The 22,284-nt window shown below is 45.3% G+C and overlaps 1 non-coding gene across 1 annotated transcript; it reads right to left on the minus strand.

Annotated features, from left to right (window-relative positions):
- Window positions 1-16,988: 16,988 nt before the first annotated feature.
- Trnak-cuu (transfer RNA lysine (anticodon CUU)) lies at window positions 16,989-17,061 on the minus strand. The gene has a single exon. It is a non-coding gene; the product is annotated as a tRNA-Lys (tRNA).
- Window positions 17,062-22,284: the final 5,223 nt, after the last annotated feature.

Below are 22,284 nucleotides of genomic sequence, written 5' to 3' on the forward strand. Positions count from 1 at the left end.
CAGAGATCATCCAGGATGATCCGCCGATCTTCACGCATGCTTTGCTCAACCTTCAGCACTGTCTCCTCAGTAATTGACGGTCTCCCGCTCCTTTGTTGGTCGTGAATTTCGGTCCGACCAGCTGCAAACTCTCTGCACCACTCACGAACATTTTTGACAGCCATGCACGACTCACCATACACTTCCATTGGCGACGGATTTCAATCGGCGCAGTGCCCTTTGCGTTCAAAAACCGAACAACTGCGCGCAATTCGCATTTGGCGGTAACGTCCAACGGGAGCTCCATTCCCAACGGCTGCCAAGCCAAGGCTGAGCGCCTCAGCGCGGCGTGCGCATGTTTACACACAGTGCGTGAAGCACTCTTCATAACAGTGTGACCAACTGCCACACAGAGTTCTGTACTTATAAAAACATAGTGCATGGGGGCTTACTTAAAATATGAAATGCAAATAATTTTAATTTTTTGCTTTAGTAGCTGTCTGTTCGGTTACGAAGTCTCGTAACGGTTGGCCCTGACTAGTATTATTACGCAATCTGACTGCATAGAACAATAACAAAGAATGAAATGGAAATTTTCATTAACACAATTAATTAATTAAGTCCCCAGCAACTATAAAACCTACGAAACCAAAGCACAAGTGTAACTGTTCTGTGTGTGGAAGTATGACTCAACGTACGCATCTGGCACGGTTCTTCTTCAACAACACAAGAAATTTTAAATATCATTTATTCCGAATTAATTAATTAAAGAAAATAGAAATACCATAATTACTCAAGAAAACCAGAATTACACTCTAATCCAAGAACACAAGCCAGATGCTTTGTTGACTGAACCTGTAATGACGCATTATTCAGGACATTGAAATAATGAGAAAGAAAAGAAAAGTAGTTTGTTACCTTAATTTATATTGATGAAAAGCACTCTAGACATTACAATCTCTCCACACCGACTCGCTACTATCACATCTCAACAAGAACTTTTCAGTATCACATCTCAGCAAGCACTGCCTACTAGCTCATCTCAACAAACACTCCTCACTACGACATCTCAGCACTGACTACCACGAGTTCTCCCAAAGCACTGCCCACTACGAGTTCTCAATAATCACTGCCAGTGGAGGCGGCGGAACAATACTCTCTAACGCAATCTCTGGCGCTGTGGCTCAGTGTAGCCACCTTTCAATAGGAGACCTTACTTTTGGGCCGGCCGGAGTGACCGTGAGGTTCTAGGCGCTACAGTCTGAAACCGGGCGACCGCTACGGTCGCAGGTTCGAATCCTGCCTCGGGCATGGATGTGTGTGATGTCCTTAGGTTAGTTAGGTTTAATTAGTTCTAAGTTCTAGGCGACTGATGACCTCAGAAGTTCAGTCGCATAGTGCTCAGAGCCATTTGAACCATTTTGAACCTTACTTTTGGGATTACCCTCGTACTATGTCATCCATACGGGAGTCTGCCCGATGGTCAAATGACGGTATGTTTGTACGGTTCTCCAACAAGAAAGATTTCTTGAACGTGAAATTTAAAACTTCGGCTTTCGTTTTGCTATATTCAACTGCCACACCACACCGGTCAGCAAGGGACTGAATGGAAGCCTTAGAATCGCTTAGCGATTTAACACACGATCAAAATTTTCTCGGATTCTCTGCCAGAGCTTTTGCTAAGGGGTTACGATGGTAGTTGTATGCTTCGCTGCATAGATCTTTCCACGCACGCACGAATCTGTACTAAGCTTCGCTTGTCGTCGTTTATGCATCCCCTTTTGAACGTAGACTGCAATGGTGCGTCTTATCCATCCTTATCCACTTAGCTATAGGCCTCTATACGTGAAAATGCGGGACTTTCATCGGTCAGCCTGGTCTGACGTAGCAGCTTCGGAAAATTATTGAGACGTGGGAAGGCGCTCCTGGAGAATTGACACTTGTCATTGTATGACTGGTCGTGAGGGGCTAGGATTGGCTCTCGAAGAAGGGGCGATTGTTACGAGGAAAGACTGGAGAAACTAAGGGGGCACTTCATCCGCTGCTAGAGAGAGAATCGCTTCGAATTCTGCGAGCGGAATTCGGTGTGAGAAGCAGCCATTTCACTTTCCAGATGCAACTGGAGCATTTAAGTTTACCTAAGGCAGCCTTTCGGGATTCGCAGACATCGTCTGACACTGTGGCCTCCGACAGCAGCACTGGCGGACAACAGAAAGACGCTGTTTAAAAAGTATGGTAAGATCTGCCATCAGCTTCGACGTGTATAGGTCACGATGTATTCAGTAAACTAGAGTGGTAACGAGCAAGAGGAAGACGCCCTTCTGGCAGGCATAACTGTACGAACTCAAATTTTGCCAATCACTGTCGGCAGATCGCGGGAACGGATCAGTGTGCCCATAGCGTAGCAGCCTAGCTATCAGTTCCTTGTCTTGAATGTCCGCCAGCCTTAGTTACTTGTAACTGTTTCATTTTCTTGTGATGATCTGTCAGTGAATAGGTTCAATGGAATCAACAAGTTTACTGTTACCAGTCACTGTCTATTTATCTCCGCGACGCGTTTCAAAGGTTTAAACCTCCATCATCAGGTGGATTTACAATTGTTGGTATGACATACGTGTGTGTTGTGTTACCATTTTTAGAGGAACTTACGGCACAGTCTGCAGTGGTCACAGGTACCTTTCACTGTCCGAACATATTACGTGTATAAGTTACGATAGTGACAGGAACCTATGACTACTGGAGACAATGCCATAAGTTCCTCAAAAATCGTAGCACAACACACACGTGCGTCGTACCGACAAATGTAAATCCGCCTGATGATGGATGTTTAAACCTTTGAAACGCGCCGTGAAGATACACAAACAGTGACCGGTAACACTAAACTTTTTTCATTTCATGTCAGCAACAGTCACGGTGAAGACTAACCTAAATTTTTCGCATTTAATAGGATGTTATTAAACATGATCGTATTATAAACTACTGGCCATTAAAATTGCTACACCAAGAATAAATGCAGATGATAAACGGGTATTCATCGGACAAATATATTATACTAGAACTGACATGTGATTACATTTTCACTCAATTTGGGTGCATAGAGCCTGGGAAATCAGTACCTAGAACAACCACCTCTGGGCGTAATAACGGCCTTGATACGCCTGGGCATTGAGTCAAACAGAGCTTGGATGGCGTGTACAGGTACAGCTGCCCGTGCAGCTTCAACACGATACCACAGTTCATCAAGAGAAGTGACAGGCGTATTGTGACGAGCCAGTTCCTCGGCCACCATTGACCAGACGTTTTCAATTGGTGAGAGATCTGGAGAATGTGCTGCCCAGGGCAACAGTCGAACATTTTCTGTATCCAGAGAGGCCCGTACAGGACCTGCAACATGCGGTCGTGCATTATCCTGCTGAAATGTAGGGTTTCACAGGGATCGAATGAAGGGTAGAGCCACGGGTCGTAACACATCTGAAATGTAACGTCCACTGTGTGAGCGTGTGGGTGCTATTTTGTCATTCTGCGCAACGGATTAATCTGAGATGTAGCCTTTACCCTGTGGCTCATGCAAGATGCAATTTTCACCCCCACACTACTATAGAAGTCAGACAGACGCTGCTAACGTTCAAAAGAGAAATGCCTGAAAAACTTTCAGCAATAAATATCTTCTGGAGTCATCCGTTATAAGGAAATGACACAAAATTTCGTACGTAACTAGTGGGATACTTGGGTACTGGAGTAGTGCTAGTTAGTGTAAGAAAAACATGCAACTAAAGAAAATTATTATTTATTTTGCAAAAATTCTGACAAATCACAATGGCACTTTCAGTTATGAACTGAACAAGTTATTTCCGGAGTCTTTTTGGAATGTGAAGTTACCTCTTAAGGATAGATTTCGCTAATGAAATTTCTATACAAAGTTTAAGATTGTTATTCACATGGCAGAATGGCTGAGAGCCGCGCCTACTCAACTTGAATAATTATCCATTAGAATGTTGCTAGGTATGGTCGAGGCTGTCGCGTGTGAAATGCAGTGAAGTGTACTGTTGTGTAGGAAATATGCGGCTCACAAGAGTTGTAGCACACAATACCGTAAGCTGCGATGACTGCTGTTTGCGCCTCTCGCTGCTGACAAATAAGATAACTCTCATTCTATCTGGATTGACCTTCGCCAATCAAACTCTCCCTACGCTTTGATGAACTCGCCCCTAGTCTAACTATTGGCGTGGTACACTGGTCAGATAACCAGTCCACCGCGATGCCACTCAAAAATTCGCTCGCAGGCGTTTAACTATAACTCTGTCCGTTCACACAACACAATAAGTGTGGCGGCCAACACAGTGAACAACGCTTAAACACAAGAACTCAATATAAAGTCACACTCCGGTCCCTCTCTAAAGAGGTCTCTCCCAGTGAAGTACTGAGGAGAGACTTGTTCCTCGCTCTTTGAGTACATGTATGAGCGGACACACTCTCGTTATGTGTTCTCGCTCCAAGAACGACAACAGAATGGCCCCTCCCCACACCAGACATGAAGGAGTATATCTTTCGGTCTCTTCCATCACTCCGTCAGCTCCAGGCGTCAGGAACATTGTCTGCCAATCAGCACTGCTCTTCTAAAACGGGAGAATGGTGTTTAGTTTAAGGCGACCAATCTGGAAATCTGCAGCATCGGCGTTTGGCGTTTGCTGTCTCCCTGTGAAAACCTCCCACACAATGTAGCGGAATTTGCTTTTAAGCCGAACATGGGGTCATTCTTCCTTTCACTCGGGCTAACGCTGTCTACTCTACGTGTGGTCACCTCGGCGTTTGGCATTGACTCGTCCTCTGAAGGGGCGAGCCCCCCTGGCGTGCAGTTGCCCCTCCCGAACAGAAAGCACCTGTGGCCGTCGTGTCTGGAATGTGTGTGTGTATGCCAGCCTCGAGTATTTCAACCCCGGTGTGCATCCGAGATTTACTTGTTATTTACATATCGTTTACATTAATTCATACAACATTGACTTTATCTTATCGAGTCTCACAACTGTTCAAAGTGCCGTCAATGCGAACAAGAGGTGACCGAGACGTGTAACCAATGGCACCCCATACCATCACACGGGGTGATACGCCAGTATGGCAATGACGAATACACGCCTCCAATGTGCGATCACCACGATGTCACCAAGCACGGATGCGACCATCATGATGCTGTAAGCAGAACCTGGATTCATCCGAAAAAATGACGTTTGGCCATTCGTGCACCCAGGTTCGTCGTCGCGTACACCATCGCAGGCGCTCCTGTCTGTGATGCAGCGTCAAGGGTAACCGCAGCCATAGTCTCCGAGCTGATAGTCCATGCTGCTGCAAACGTCGTCAACTGTTCGTGCAGATGGTTGTTGTCTTGCAAACTGTTGACTCAGGGATCGAGACGTGGCTGCACGATGCGTTACAGCCATGCGGATAAGATGCCTGTCACCTCGACTGCTAGTGATACGTGGCCGTTGGGATCCAGCACGGCGTTCCGTATTACCCTCCTGAACCCACCGATTACATATTCGGCTAACAGTCATTCGATCTCAACCGACGCGAGCAGCAATGTCGCGATACGATAAACTGCAATCGCGATAGGCTACGTTCCGACCTTTATCAAAGTCGGAAACGTGATGGTGCGCATTTCTCCTCCTTACACGAGGCATCACAACAACGTTTCACCTGGCAACGCCTGTCAACTGCTGCTTGTGTATGAGAAATCGGTTGGAAACTTTCCTTCCGTCAGCACGTTGTAGGTGTCGCCACCGGCGCCAACCTTGTGTGAATGTTCTGAAAAGCTAATTATTTGCATATCACAGCATCTTCTTCCCGTCGGTTAATTTTCGCGTCTGTAGCACGTCATCTTCGTGGTTTAGCAATTTCAATGGCCAGTTGTGTATTTATCGTATATGTTTCACTTTCATACTTGGCTACATACAAATACTTTCACATGGAACTTCCTGACACTTAAATCTATAATCGATGTTAACAAATTTCTCTTCTTCGAAAACGCTTTCCTTGCCATTGTCAGTCTACATTTTATATCCTCTCTACTTCGACCATCATCAGTTACTTCGCTCCCCAAATAGCAAAACTCATCTATTACCCTAAGTGTCTCATTTCCTAATCTAATTCCCCCAGCATCACCAGATTTAATTAAAAATACATTCCGTTATCCTTGTTTTACTCTTGTTGATGATCATCTTACAGACTCCTTTCTAAACCCTGTCCATTCCATTCAACTGCTCTTACAAATGCTTTGCTGTCTCTGACACAATTACAAGGATTTTAATTCCTGCTCCAAATTTTTCTTTTGTTTCCTTCACTGTTTGCTCAATATACAGATTGAATAACCCTGGGGTTCGGCTAAAACTCCCTACTCAACCACTGCTTCCCTTTCATGCCCCTCGACTCTTAAACTGCCATCCTTTTTCTGTACAAAATGTAAATAGCCTTTCGCTCCCTGCGACCTTCAGAATTTGAAAGAGACTATTCCAGTCAAAATTGTCAAACGCTTTTTCTAATGCTAGAAATGTATGTTCGCCTTTCCTTAATCTATCTTCTAAGATAAGTCGTAGGGTCAGCATTGCCTCGCGTGTTCCAACATTTCTACAGCATCCAAACTGACCTTCCCCGAGGTCGGCTTCTACCAGTTTTTCCATTCGTCTGTAAAGAATTCGTGTTAGTATTTTGCGGCCGTGACTTATTAAACTGATAGTTCGGTAATTTCCACACCTGTCAGCACATGATCCCTTTGGGATTGGAATTATTATATTCTTCTTGAAGTCTGAGGGTATTTCGGCTGTCTCATACATCTTACTCACCAGATGGTAGAGTTTTGTCAGGACTGGATCGCCCAAGGCTGTCAGTAGTTCTAATGAAATGTTGTCTACTCCTGGGGCCTTGTTCCGACTTAGCTCTTTCAGCACTCTGTCAAATTCTTCACGCAGTATCATATCCCCCATTTCATCTTCAACTACGACCTATTCCATTTGCATAATTTTGCTCTCAGGTACATGCCTTCTGGACACACACACACACACACACACACACATGCATACACAAATAGATCACAAATACTTCAAAAATTACACTCGAAAGTTGGCAATATGGTTGAAATGGCTCTGAGCACTATGGGACTTAAAATCTGAGGTCATCAGTCCCCTAGAACTTAGAACTACTTAAACCTAACCAACCTAAGGACATCACACATATCCACGCCCGAGGCAGGGTTTGAACCTGCGACCGTAGCAGCAGCGCGGTTCCGGACTGAAGCGCCTAGAACCGCTCGGCCACAGAGGCCGGCAGTTGGTAATAACGTTCGATCTTTGGCAACAACTTCCGACAGTAGACTACACAAACCAAAACATTGCATCAAAACAAGTGTTCAGTTGCTAGTGCTGTGAAATGTGGAGAAAACCCCAAGTGGCAATTACACTCCTGGAAATGGAAAAAAGAACACATTGACACCGGTGTGTCAGACCCACCATACTTGCTCCGGACACTGCGAGAGGGCTGTACAAGCATTGATCACACGCACGGCACAGCGGACACACCAGGAACCGCGGTGTTGGCCGTCGAATGGCGCTAGCTGCGCAGCATTTGTGCACCGCCGCCGTCAGTGTCAGCCAGTTTGCCGTGGCATACGGAGCTCCATCGCAGTCTTTAACACTGGTAGCATGCCGCGACAGCGTGGACGTGAACCGTATGTGCAGTTGACGGACTTTGAGCGAGGGCGTATAGTGGGCATGCGGGAGGCCGGGTGGACGTACCGCCAAATTGCTCAACACGTGGGGCGTGAGGTCTCCACAGTACATCGATGTTGTCGCCAGTGGTCGGCGGAAGGTGCACGTGCCCGTCGACCTGGGACCGGACCGCAGCGACGCACGGATGCACGCCAAGACCGTAGGATCCTACGCAGTGCCGTAGGGGACCGCACCGCCACTTCCCAACAACTTAGGGACACTGTTGCTCCTGGGGTATCGGCGAGGACCGTTCGCAACCGTCTCCATGAAGCTGGGCTACGGTACCGCACACCGTTAGGCCGTCTTCCGCTCACGCCCCAACATCGTGCAGCCCGCCTCCAGTGGTGTCGCGACAGGCGTGAATGGAGGGACGAATGGAGACGTGTCGTCTTCAGCGATGAGAGTCGCTTCTGCCTTGGTGCCAATGATGGTCGTATGCGTGTTTGGCGCCGTGCAGGTGAGCGCCACAATCAGGACTGCATACGACCGAGGCACACAGGGCCAACACCCGGCATCATGGTGTGGGGAGCGATCTCCTACACTGGCCGTACACCACTGGTGATCGTCGAGGGGACACTGAATAGTGCACGGTACATCCAAACCGTCATCGAACCCATCGTTCTACCATTCCTAGACCGGCAAGGGAACTTGCTGTTCCAACAGGACAATGCACGTCCGCATGTATCCCGTGCCACCCAACGTGCTCTAGAAGGTGTAAGTCAACTACCCTGGCCAGCAAGATCTCCGGATCTGTCCCCCATTGAGCATGTTTGGGACTGGATGAAGCGTCGTCTCACGCGGTCTGCACGTCCAGCACGAACGCTGGTCCAACTGAGGCGCCAGGTGGAAATGGCATGGCAAGCCGTTCCACAGGACTACATCCAGCATCTCTACGATCGTCTCCATGGGAGAATAGCAGCCTGCATTGCTGCGAAAGGTGGATATACACTGTACTAGTGCCGACATTGTGCATGCTCTGTTGCCTGTGTCTATGTGCCTGTGGTTCTGTCAGTGTGATCATGTGATGTATCTGACCCCAGGAATGTGTCAATAAAGTTTCCCCTTCCTGGGACAATGAATTCACGGTGTTCTTATTTCAATTTCCAGGAGTGTATATATAATAACAGGAACAGCATCAAAAACGGAACAGAAGCATAATACGTAGGAAATCGTCCGCGCAACCTGTAAGTAGAATTTAAAATGTTACTACACCATAGCAAAAACTAACCACCAGAACTGTTTATAGCCTATAGGTACATTCCCTCAAAATGAAAACTAAATAGTAAAAATACTGTCATATTTCACGCCACTGAAGATGTCTTGCAGAGAATAAAGCCGAAACGCATATGGCACGAAAATTGTGTTTTATTCAGTTGCAGTCAGACGGTCCAAAAATTAAAAATTATCAGTATACCGTAATTATAAATGCAGCTGAGGAAGACATGAGTACAAAAGTTCAATATGTCAACTTTTAAAGTATTCATTTTTACATAAAACTGCATACTTATTTTCGCCATATTATATAGGCAACTGTCTGTAAGTGACAGTCCGTTATCTATGCAGACTTCAGTGTCATGCACGCAAGTTATATGCAGCCATTTTTACAACATAACGAATGAAATTATTTATAGATTCTGAGTTTACTTACGTGTTGCTACTTACTTCCAATAATGGAAATTTCGATTTCTGTGTACTCTGTAATTACACAAGCACGTATACACCAGTGTGAAAATAGTGTTTTCTGAATGGTTTGATACGGTCCGCCACGAAATCTTCTCCTGTGTCAGGTCCTATTTCTTCATCTCATAGAAGCACTTCTAGTTATTTGCTGGATATATTCCAGTCTCTGTCTTCCTCTACACTTTTTACCCCATACAGTTCGCTCTAGTACCATGGATGTTATTCCTTGATGTCTTCCATCATCCAGTCCCTTCTTCTTGTCAGTGTTTTCCACATATTTCTTTCCAATTCTGCGGAGAACTTCCTCATTCCTTACCCTATCAGTCCACATAATATTCAACATTTTGCTGTAGCAAATGTTTCGAGTTTTTTCTTCTCCGGTTTTACCACAGTTCATGCTTCACTATCATACAATGCTGTCCTTCAAAGGTACATTCAGCAATTTCGTCCTCAAATTAAGATCTATGTTTGACTTTAATAGACCTCTCTTAGTTAGAAATGCCCTTTTTGCCAGTGACAGTCTGCTTTTTATGTCCTTGCTCCGTCCTTCATGTGTTGTTTCGCTGCCCAGTACCAAAATTCTTTAACTTCGTCTATTTCTTGATCAGCAATTCTGATGTTAAGTTTCTGCTACTTCTCATTACTTTCATCTTTCTTTGATTTACTCTCAATCCATATTCTGTACTCATTAGACCGTTCATTCCACTCAACAGAACCTGTATTTATTCTAAGCTTTCACTAATGATAGCAATGTCATCAGCAAATATTAACACTGATAGGCCAATCTCCCTCCTATGCCACCTGTATAAGGTATTGGAAAGGTTGATCCTCCAAAGAATTACAGATATGATAGAACCATTACTGATCCCTCAACAGGCAGGATTTAGACAAGGGAAGAGCTGCACAGCACAGGTGTTGAATTTGACACAGCATATAGAGGACGGCTTCCAAAGGCGGCAGATAACAGGAGCGGTGTTTATAGATCTTTCAGCCGCCTACGACACTGCCAACCACAGACTCTTGTTGCTGAAGCTATACAACCTCACCGAGGACTACAAACTAACCTGTCTAATTAGAAATCTTCTGCAGAACCGAAGATATTTTGTGGAATATCAAGGACAAAGAAGCGGATGGAGGCAGCAGAAAAATGGGTTGCCACAGGGCAGTGTACTGGCACCCACCCTCTTCAATATATACACTAATGACCAGCCGTTACCAGAAGGAACACAAAGCTTCATATATGCAGATGACCGAGCAATCACAGCTTTGAGAGGGTGGAGCGGAAGCCAACTGATGCTCTGAAAGAATTAACGGCCTATTACAGGGACAATCAATTGAAACAAAATCCTTCTAAGACCCAGACCTGTGCTTTCCACCTCCGAAACAGACAGGCTAGTAGAACCTTGCAGATAGATTGGGAAGGAACCTATTTAGAACACTGCAAGACTCCAAAATACCTCGGAGTCACTCTGGACCGTGCTCTTACATACAAGCAAAAAGTGGCTGCCAGGAACAATGTGGTTAGGAAGCTGACTGGAACAACATGGGGAGCACAGCCAGACACAGTGCGCACATCCGCATTAGCCCTCTGCTACTCTGCAGCTGAGTACGCTTGCCCAGTATGGTGCAGATCTACACATACAAAGAAAGTTGATGTTGCTCTGAATGAGACATGTCGTATCACTACGGGTTGTCTAAGAGCCACACCTGTGGAAAAACTGTACTGCTTATCCGGCATAGCCCCCCCGGACATCCGAAGAGATACAGCAGCACGGAGTGAAATGAAGAAGGCATTGACATCCGAAGCCCACCCACTACGTGGCCACCAACCGGCACAGCAAAGACTTGTGTCTAGAAAGAGCTTCCTTCACAGTACAGAACCACTCGCTGACACTCCACATCGACACCGGGAGAAGAGATGGCAGGTCAGATGCCAGCATCTGGAGGAGTGGCTGATCCCGCAAGAAGTTCTTCCCCCGGGCCACACAGAGAAATGGTCCACATGGAAATCATTCAACCGCCTGCGTTCTTCTGTCACAAGATCCAAGAGTAATCTGGAGGGGTGGGGCTTCCAGGTGGACTCTCTCCAGCGTGACTGCGGAGCTGCCGTGCAGACATCAACACCTCTACTACAATGCACATTACCTCCAACTGTGTGCACCGTGGAGGACCTCGTAAACGCTACACAAAGTGCACTAGACTTTGCAAATTTTTGGGCATCCACTGTATAGCTTAAAATTATCTTATGTTTGACAACACAATCTGTGTCTAATCATTTATTTCATTCTTGACTAGTTTAATTCATAAACCATAATGTATGTTTGTATGTAGTAATGTATCTAATATTGTTTTTAGTTTGCTTCTGACACGATAAATAAAATAAAAATAACACTGATATCCTTTCACCCTGAATTTTAATCCTGCACTTTAACTTTTCTTTTATTCCCGTCACTGCTTCTTCGGTGTATAGATTGAGGGGCGAAAGACTACATCCCTGTATTACACCCATTTTAATACGAGCACGTCGTACTTGCCACGCAGGGATAGCCGCGTGGTCTAGGGCGTCCAGCACGGTTCGCGCGGTTCCCTCCGTCGGAGGTTCTTGTCCTCCCTGGGGCATGGGTGTGTGTGTTGTCCTTAGCGTAAGTTAGTTTAATTTAGATTAAGTAGTGTGTAAGCCTACGGACCGATGACCTCAGCAGTGTGATCCCATAGGAACTTATCATAAAAGAAAAAAAATTGCCACATTTTACTTAGCCTTCCACTCATATTGTTCCCTGTTGGTCCCTTTGCATACTGTATATTATCAGTGATCCCCTGTAGCTTACCCCTGTTTTTCTCAGAATTTCGAACATCTTGCGCCATTTTACCTTCCTGATCGCTTTTCGCAGACTAGCATATCCCACGAAAGTTCTTGATTTTGCTTCACTCTAGCTATCATTATCAACGGCAACGTCAGCACTGTTTCTCTGGTGCCTTTACCTTTTTCTGTAACCGAACCATCTAACACAGTCTCAATTTTATTTTTCAAATGTTGCTTAACAAGCCAAATAAAAATTTTCCATCGACATGGTGTACACAAGCCCATGAACAATAAATAAAATTACATTGTTGTCATTCGATTCTCCCTCGATGTTAAGGTTGTAGATACAATACCTACGCCAGCCGGTGAGGCAGAGCGGTTCTAGGCGCTGCAGTCTGGAACTGCGCGACTGCTACGGTTGCAGGTTCGTATCCTGCCTCGGGCATGGATGTGTGTGATGTCCTTAGGTTAGTTAGGTTTAGTAGTTCTAAGTTCTAGGAGACTGATGACCTCAGATGTTAAGTCCCATAGTGCTCAGAGCAATTTGAACTATTTTTTACAATATCTACACTCCTGGAAATTGAAATAAGAACACCGTGAAATCATTGTCCCAGGAAGGGGAAACTTTATTGACACATTCCTGGGGTCAGATACATCACATGATCACACTGACAGAACCACAGGCACATAGACACAGGCAACAGAGCATGCACAATGTCGGCACTAGTACAGTGTATATCCACCTTTCGCAGCAATGCAGGCTGCTATTCTCCCATGGAGACGATCGTAGAGATGCTGGATGTAGTCCTGTGGAACGGCTTGCCATACCATTTCCACCTGGCGCCTCAGTTGGACCAGCGTTCGTGCCGGACGTGCAGACCGCGTGAGACGACGCTTCATCCAGTCCCAAACATGCTCAATGGGGGACAGATCCGGAGATCTTGCAGGCCAGGGTAGTTGACTTACACCTTCTAGAGCACGTTGGGTGGCACGGGATACACGCGGACGTGCATTGTCCTGTTGGAATAGCAAGTTCCCTTGCCGGTCTAGGAATGGTAGAACGATGGGTTCGATGACGGTTTGGATGTACCGTGCACTATTCAGTGTCCCCTCGACGATCACCAGTGGTGTACGGCCAGTGTAGGAGATCGCTCCCCACACCATGATGCCGGGTGTGGGCCCTGTGTGCCTCGGTCGTATGCAGTCCTGATTATGGCGCTCACCTGCACGGCGCCAAACACGCATACGACCATCATTGGCACCAAAGCAGAAGCGACTCTCATCGCTGAAGACGACACGTCTCCATTCGTCCCTCCATTCACGCCTGTCGCGACACCACTGGAGGCGGGCTGCACGATGTTGGGGCGTGAGCGGAAGACGGCCTAACGGTGTGCGGGACCGTAGCCCAGCTTCATGGAGACGGTTGCGAATGGTCCTCGCCGATACCCCAGGAGCAACAGTGTCCCTAATTTGCTGGGAAGTGGCGGTGCGGTCCCCTACGGCACTGCGTAGGATCCTACGGTCTTGGCGTGCATCCGTGCGTCGCTGCGGTCCGGTCCCAGGTCGACGGGCACGTGCACCTTCCGCCGACCACTGGCGACAACATCGATGTACTGTGGAGACCTCACGCCCCACGTGTTGAGCAATTCGGCGGTACGTCCACCCGGCCTCCCGCATGCCCACTATACGCCCTCGCTCAAAGTCCGTCAACTGCACATACGGTTCACGTCCACGCTGTCGCGGCATGCTACCAGTGTTGAAGACTGCGATGGAGCTCCGTATGCCACGGCAAACTGGCTGACACTGACGGCGGCGATGCACAAATGCTGCGCAGCTAGCGCCATTCGACGGCCAACACTGCGGTTCCTGGTGTGTCCGCTGTGCCGTGCGTGTGATCATTGCTTGTACAGCCCTCTCGCAGTGTCCGGAGCAAGTATGGTGGGTCTGACACACCGGTGTCAATGTGTTCTTTTTTCCATTTCCAGGAGTGTATATATACGAGGGTTGTCCAGAAAGTAAGTTCCAATTGGTCACGAAATGGACACCACAGTCAAAACCCGATGAAGCTTTGCACAGATGTGTTGGGTAGTGTCTCTAGTATGAGTGTCGATAGCATCAAGACGTTTTTTCCAGTTGTGAGCGCACTGTGAGCGAGTAAACGTGCCCAGAACAACGATGTCTCCCGTCAAGTAGGAGGGCCCGCTCAGAGGCTTCGCCTTAATGAATGCAGCCCACATAACACAACTGCCACACACTTCCTTCTTAGTGGAAATTCTCAGCCGCAGTCTGCAGGGGCAGTGAAGACGCTCGTGCAGCGTTTTCGATGGGAAGTGTTCGATCACCCACAACACAGCCCTAATTGGCTCGTCCTGAGTATCGTCTCTGTTCACATGAAACGCTGGATAAGAAGACAACACTTGGGCACAATCTACGCGCTACAGACCAGCGCAGAGAATTATCGGAAAGCACAGGCAGCTGTCTTCTATGACGTTGGTGTCGGAAATTCGGTATAACGCTCCGACAAATGTCTAAGAGCGGCGGCTATGTAGAGAAGTATCTGGAAACTGTAGCTAACTCTCGCAAATAAAATGTTTCTGGTTTTCACAATTGTTTCCATTTAGCGACCGACCAGAGCTTAATTTCTGGACAACCCTCACATATCGGCCCCAAATATTGAAATGGAAATATCGAGTGCCGACATTTGTGCGTTCATCACGTCCAATCTTCAAAGTAGTAGTCCATTTGCAATGGCGGGGAGCGCGAACTAGTATGCTATTTCTTCACTTGTAAAAGTCTTCAAAAACAGTTGACGAAAATCAAGAACAAAAATCTAAATGGCAAGATTGGCCTTTGTGGTGGTGGTGGTGGTGGTGGGGGAATGCTAACGTAATGGGCGATACGAGCAGAAAAATTACAAAGTTTAGCTGCACCACACAATTTTCACACTACAACTTCTAGATCGCTGGTATTTGCAGAAACAAAAACCAGGAAAGTCGACATGAAGTATTCCCGACGGATCCGATATGAGATGAAACCGAATGACGGACCCGCCAGACGCCTTTTCACTTAAATGCAGTTACCATTGTTAGCAAAGCAGCTATCGCCAAGTGCGTACGTGCATCTTTTTCCTTCCAATTCTGGATAATCAGGCTGCTAGCTTGTTGATGTAAAGAACATCTAATAATAAATCAGTACTTAAATATACAACTCTTAAAGCGGCAGTATGTTTACGGCATGCAGCCGCTACGTTATAGGCCAATAAGTCGATATATTTCCCGTCGATATATCGATACCTGTCCCGACTGATGATTGGCCGGTAGCGATGCTTTTAAAATATCGATATATCGAATTTTGATACAATTACAAGTAGTAACAATCCTACTCGATCTACATTCCCATAGTTGGCCTAGCCGCTTGTCTTGAGATAATTTTTATATTCCAGAAGGCAATGTTCAGTTTAGTTTACCTCAGTTTCCACGAAACACTAACAAATAGAGTGCCTAGGATGACACGAAAACACCCCTGTCTGAAATCGCATCCAATAAAATAAGTCCGATAGTGGTATTAACACACCTAAGAGCTGCATCGCTGAAAGATATGTTAGTTACTGAAAGCATTAATCCAGAAGCTATGGCCCGATTATGATTATGTAAATCTTGTCTGTCTCAGTACGTGAAATTTCGTATATACCTTTGCTGTTCATGTTGTATATTAATTACCTTGCAGACAATATTAATAGTAAAATCAGGCTTTTTTCAGGCGATGCAGTTATCTGGAAGAAGCTGCATAAATATTCAGTCCGATCTTGATAAGATATCAATGTTGTGCCGAGATTGACAACTTGCTCTGAATGTTCAGAAATGTAAAATTCTGCACTTCACAAAACGGAAAAACGTAGTATCCTATGACTATAATATCAATGAGTCACTGCTGGAATCAGTCAACTCATACAAATGCCTTGCTGTAACACTTTGTAGGCATATGAAATGGAATGATCACATAGGTTCAGTTGTGGCAAAGCAGGTGGTAGACTTCGGTTTGTTGGTTGAATAGTGGGAAAATGCAGTCAGTCTACAAATGAGATTGCTTACAAATCACTTGCGCGAACCATCCTAGAATATTGCTCAAGTGAGTGGAACTCGTACCAGATAGTATTGACAGGGGATATTGAACGTATCCATAGAAAGGCCTTACGAATGGCGACAGATTCATTTAATGAATGGGACAGTGTCACAGAGATACCAAAGAAACTGAACTGTAAGACTGTTGAAGACAAAAGTCTGTTAGCGAAGCTGCAAGTATCGGCTTTAAACGATGACTCTAGGAATATACTACAATCCCCTATGTACCGCTCGCATAGGGATCGTGAGGGTATATTGTTGTTGTTGTCGTCTTCAGTCCTGAGACTGGTTTGATGCAGCTCTGCATGCTACTCTGTCCTGTGCAAGCTTCGTGAGGGTAATATTAGAATAATTACTGCACGCACAGAGGCGTTCAAACAATCATTCCCGCGCTCCACACGTGAATGGAAAAGGAAGAAATCCTAATAACCGGTACAGTAGCACGAACTCTTTGCCATGCACCTCACAGTGGTGTTAATGTAGATTTAAACTAGTAAGGAATTTGTACCCATTAATATCAGCGCACGCGATATAGATGAGACAGGGCACCTGATCTCCAATGCGCTGCACCAAAAGTCATTTTTTGTGGCCAAAACATTTTAATGTTACAATCTGACATATATTCTGCTGTAAGCAAAAAAAAAAAAATTCCGCCCAGCGTGGGGCTCGAACCCACGACCCTGAGATTAAGAGTCTCATGCTCTACCGACTGAGCTAGCCGGGCAGTCGGCCGAAGGGAATTTCTACGTCAGTTATCACTGTTGGTATATGGATTTCAATCATATTTTACTTTCAAACTAAAGTTACACAATTTTAATTCTGTTTTCATTCTACATTCGTTAACTCATTAATTCAGTAATGACGGAAGGGTAATCGTCATCTCTTGCAATGGTATCAGAAACTATAACTGACCCGAACAACTTCAGCTGCTTCTTCTCCTGAACACACGAAACAGTTACTTTTGTGAATTACATTTTTGTGTCTCTTTTAGACATCCTAAAAAACTATTTGTTCAGTATGTAACTTGACGACAGCACTTGCGCCACAAAGAAAATCTGCACTGCCATTTATGACATGAAAATACGACACTATATTTGCATATATTAAGCTCAACATGAGCAATAGAATTTATTTCTACATCTGATCCATTGTAATCGCTTCCGATCTGAATATTGCTCTCTATTACATGCATGCTTATTACGATTACTAGAGCAGAAGAGTCGTGTAGAAACATTAAAGAGAATTTGTCAAGTCCGCCTCGTGAACTATTTCTTGAAGTAGCATCCGTTTACAGACAATAAATCGTGGGATAACTGTTGTACACAAAATGCATAATATGCACGAACGATAATGAGAACAATTCGTACAGAGACTCGGCTCTGGAGGAGATAATTATTATCAAACGGTCATCACTGTACACACGCTTCTGTAGACGCAATTTCTAACGTCACGAATGGACCTTAAACCGTTTTACGAGAGCATTAAAAGCACATTTCGCAACGTCGCTGCTGCCGCCTAGCGGCTATTACTGGAGCTAAGCCGCGGGCGCCGCTACCGTTGGCTCGTCGGCAGATGGCGCTACCGGATTCCCTAGCCGTGCGATGTAAACGAAAGCAAACACGCTAACTAGCAGGTTCCTAGAAGCACTCTACGAGGAAACTTCTGTCATTTCTCTGGAATTTAAGTGCATGCAGTCTTCTCCTCATACAACTAGGCTAAGTCCCTTCTACCGGGAACTTTTACAGTAAATACTTGTATTTTCGGATAATCAACTCGGCCACAATTCATAGAAGTTGAGATATTAACAGTATTCTTCTCTTATACGGAAGCGTGTAGCCTTGCGACGAAAAGGCAAGTACAGATTTTATTCAGAGACAATGAGAACCCTTTCCTCTTATGTGGAAACGTGAAGCCTTACGGGGAAATGACATGTAGAGGCTCCTCCTTACGGAGTATTGTACATGCTCATAAAAATGGCCTACTTAGGACCAGATTTCCTTTCCTTCGCCTTTATCAGTAAGTTTTCATGCGGTGGCTTATTTGCTGTCTCCGTTACTCGTAGAATTTCGTCTTCTTTTCTGTCGCTTGCATGTTCCCTCTGTCAATCACCTATTTCTCAATTTTACTTTGTGTTCCTGTCCTGTGTAGGTTCCTGTTACAGCTCATGTTTACTGTTTTGCTTCGAACGATCGTTCCTGTCATATGAATACACTGACCTTTCCTCCGGGGACACTCTGTGTGTGTATATATACTCATGTTCAGAAAAAAACTAACACCTTGAACAACCAGGGATGGACGTTCACATTCACAGGACATGTAAATTAGTATGTTCTGCGGAAAGCGTTAGCATTTGAACAATGTCGGGCCGCGTGTTTAAGGGGACGACGCTCTGCCTATCTAACCCATGTTAATTTAGGCAAGTATTTGACACATTTCTGAAAAAAAAACAGTTTTGCCAGCCTTGTTCCCAAACGTTTTTGAACATGGCCTACACATTCTATTTTTCTAATAATGGCATCTGCATATTAGTGTTCAGCATAATGTTGTATGCCTTACTGTCACCATCGCCGAAATATTTGGTGTACCGTACGCCTCTTGTTTCTACGGAACGATGAAATATCTGCTGTACTCCATGAATTTCCATACCACCACTTGTTCCTCTAAAATCATCCACACAGTTGTGTTCTTTATGTTCACTGACTTAGAAACATTTGCAATATTTAGACATTATCTCCACATCTAACACATTACCGGTATGAAACTATCATATCAGCGCACACTTCGCTGTAGAGTGAAAATTTCATTCTAGAAATATCCCCCAGGCTGTGGCTAAGCCATGTCTCCGCAATATCCTTTCTTTCAGGAGTGCTAATTCTGCAAGGTATGCAGGAGAGCTTCTGTGAAGTTTGGAAGGTAGGAGACGAGGTACTGGCAGAAGTAAAGTTGTGATGACGGGGCGTGAGTCGAGGCCGGCCGAAGTGGCCGTGCGGTTAAAGGCGCTGCAGCCTGGAACCGCAAGACCGCTACGGTCGCAGGTTCGAATCCTGCCTCGGGCATGGATGTTTGTGATGTCCTTAGGTTACTTAGGTTTAACTAGTTCTAAGTTCTAGGGGACTAATGACCTCAGCAGTTGAGTCCCATAGTGCTCAGAGCCATTTGAACCATTTTTTCAAGTAACGGTTTTTGCGGACCCGCCATATACCTGGGGTGTGACGGGTGCGCAAAGATGAGCGGCGGTGCTGTCGTTGTGAAACCGACCAAGTTAAAGTGATCGACTAAGAACACTATGCGAGTATGCGACCTACGAAAAACTCACGCTTGAACAGTTATCAAATGGATGTATTTCAAATTTTGGTTTCATATCCAACATACTTTTCTTTAGGGTGCCGGAGGTGGCCCGACTTTGATTTTGTTGTTATTTCATGCTGCATGGTAGAACGGCAGCGAGGTTCCTTCCCGGACAGTTATCATGTGGCAGGACGTACTATGTTTATTTTGTGAATAATAAAGGTTTCTGTTTCTCCTACCTTCCTTCATTTAAAATAAATACATAAAACCCCTCACTCACAAAAAAAAACAAAAAAAAAATAAAAGGCACGTGGCGAAAAAAGAAAAAGAAAGTTGGTAGAGCACTTGCCCGCGAAAGGCAAAGGTCCCGAGTTCGAATCTCGGTCCGGCACACAGTTTTAATCTGCCAGGAAGTTTCATATCAGCGCACAGGGTGAAAATTTCATTCTAGAAACGTTACCGGTGTCTACACTCGTGGCAGTCACTATTCCATTCAGAGACGTATGGCCTCTTTTCTGCCAACTTCCATCAAGTGCAACTGCAATATCCGAGCATCCATCAGTTCCCCAACAGCCAGTTTTATGCTTTCCTCACTCACCTCACATACAGCTTTCTCTAATATTGCAGTCAGTTTTTCAAATTTATTTGGTGGTTGATGTATGTTTATCACTGAACAAAATGTTCTCCCTGCAGCTATGCCCTTGTCAATGGATCGTAAGGCGTAAACTAACCTAGTATTGATTTCATAAGGGCCACTTGCGTCTGGTTTTTAAGAACTCATAAACGAAATCATAGCTGAGCATTTAGTGTAAATTAAATCCAAAGCAATTGCCAGGTCTTTTCTCCCACTGGCACTCTCGCAAATTTTCACATACTGTGACTCAGCACACTGTCTACATTGTACAAATTTAGAAATTACAGCTAATAATATTGTCAAATTTATAATATATTACTGCACCCCTTGTCACTTACGGTAAATTCGTTGTAACTCTCTTGAAATGGTGAGAGCTTCTTTGATGATGCACTTGTTGAAGAATTACAATTAGAAACATCGTTGCCAGGTGACATAACCTCTTGTAAAGAAAGCTTTCTAAGCTTGTTTCCTCTAAATTGTCGTTTCTTCAAAATGCCTTTACGTTTCGTCATCTTCAATAAACACAACAAAACACACGTAAACAAGCACTGCAAACGTAAGTATAACAACTGTTCGCAATCACACTTGAATAAAACTAACCGCGTGTTTGAAAGCGTGTTGTTTACAAACAGCAGAAACAAAAGAATACCGACCATTATATTCCAAGGATAGCCAACACAAAAATGGCTCTGAGCACTATGGGACTTAATATCTAAGGTCATCAGTCCCCTAGAACTTAGAGCTACTCAAACCTAACTAACCTAAGCACATCACACACATCCATGCCCGAGGCAGGATTCGAACCTGCGACGGTAGCAATCACGCGGTTTCGGACTGATGCGCCTAGAACCGCACGGCTACCGCGGCCGGCATCGCCAACACACTCGGGAGTAAAAAAAAATCCATAACGTGAGATGTAGGGGATATAAAGATCTAAAATATATGTAGGAAATTGGGTGACAGAAAAGTGGGCGTGGCACATAAACACGTGGTAGGAAAATGCTCGAAAAAAATTTTTTCAGCTAAATCCTTTTCAAAGTGCTTAAATAAAACCTTAATCTATCGAAATATGATGAAAACCGAAAATCGATTTTTTTTTTTTTTTTTAGTTGAACCACTGTGTGGTCCCCTTAAGGTCATCATCGACTCCGCGGCGCTGCAGCAGCTAACAGTAAAATGCACCTGCGGCTTTCGCTGTCGCTATAAGCCGAAGGCAGTATGCGCGAACCGTGCCGTCATATCAGAGTGTTTGAGAGAGGGAGCGTTATGGGCATGAGAGAATGTGATGCATCCGTCCCAGAAATTGCTGCTCATGTAGGATGAAGTGTCTCGACAGTACAAAGGAAGGGTGCAGAATGCTTCACGGAAAGCCGTAGAACACGACGAGATGGGTCTGGTCACAACATTCAGACCACCCCCGAGAAGATCGACACCTCCTCCGAACGGCATTGCGGGACAGATCTAGATCCTCCTCGGCTCTGGCGCAACAATGGGGCAGTGTAACACATCGTACAACATCAGGGGTGTGTCGCCGTTTATTACGGCATAGGTTACGTGCACGTAGTCCATTTGTCCGCCTCCCTTTGAGGAATGTGCAGAAACATGCTAGACGGCAATGGTGTATGGAACGATGTCATTGGAGACAGGAATGGCATCAGACAGGTTTTCGGACGAATGCAGGTTCTGTTTGTTTGAAAATGACGGCCGCGTTTTGGTTCGCCGAAGACAAAGAGAGCGGCATTACAATGACTGCATTGGCACAAGAAATACAGCGCCAACTCAAGAACTTATGGTGTGGGTTGCTATTGGATACAACTACAAACCACAGCTGGTGCGTGATGAAGGCACTGTTACCAATGTGACCTATGTAAATGACATCCTACGACCCGTAGCCATGCCCTTTCTGGACAGTACCCCCAGAGGCCATTTTTCAGCAAGACAATGCACGACCACATGTTTCTGTACGAATACGTGCCTTCTTGGTCTTACAGAATGTCTGTCTTTTGCCCTGGCCGGTCGGATAAC

The sequence above is a fragment of the Schistocerca nitens genome, chromosome 12 (assembly GCF_023898315.1).
Source record: "Schistocerca nitens isolate TAMUIC-IGC-003100 chromosome 12, iqSchNite1.1, whole genome shotgun sequence".
Lineage (NCBI taxonomy): Eukaryota > Metazoa > Arthropoda > Insecta > Orthoptera > Acrididae > Schistocerca > Schistocerca nitens.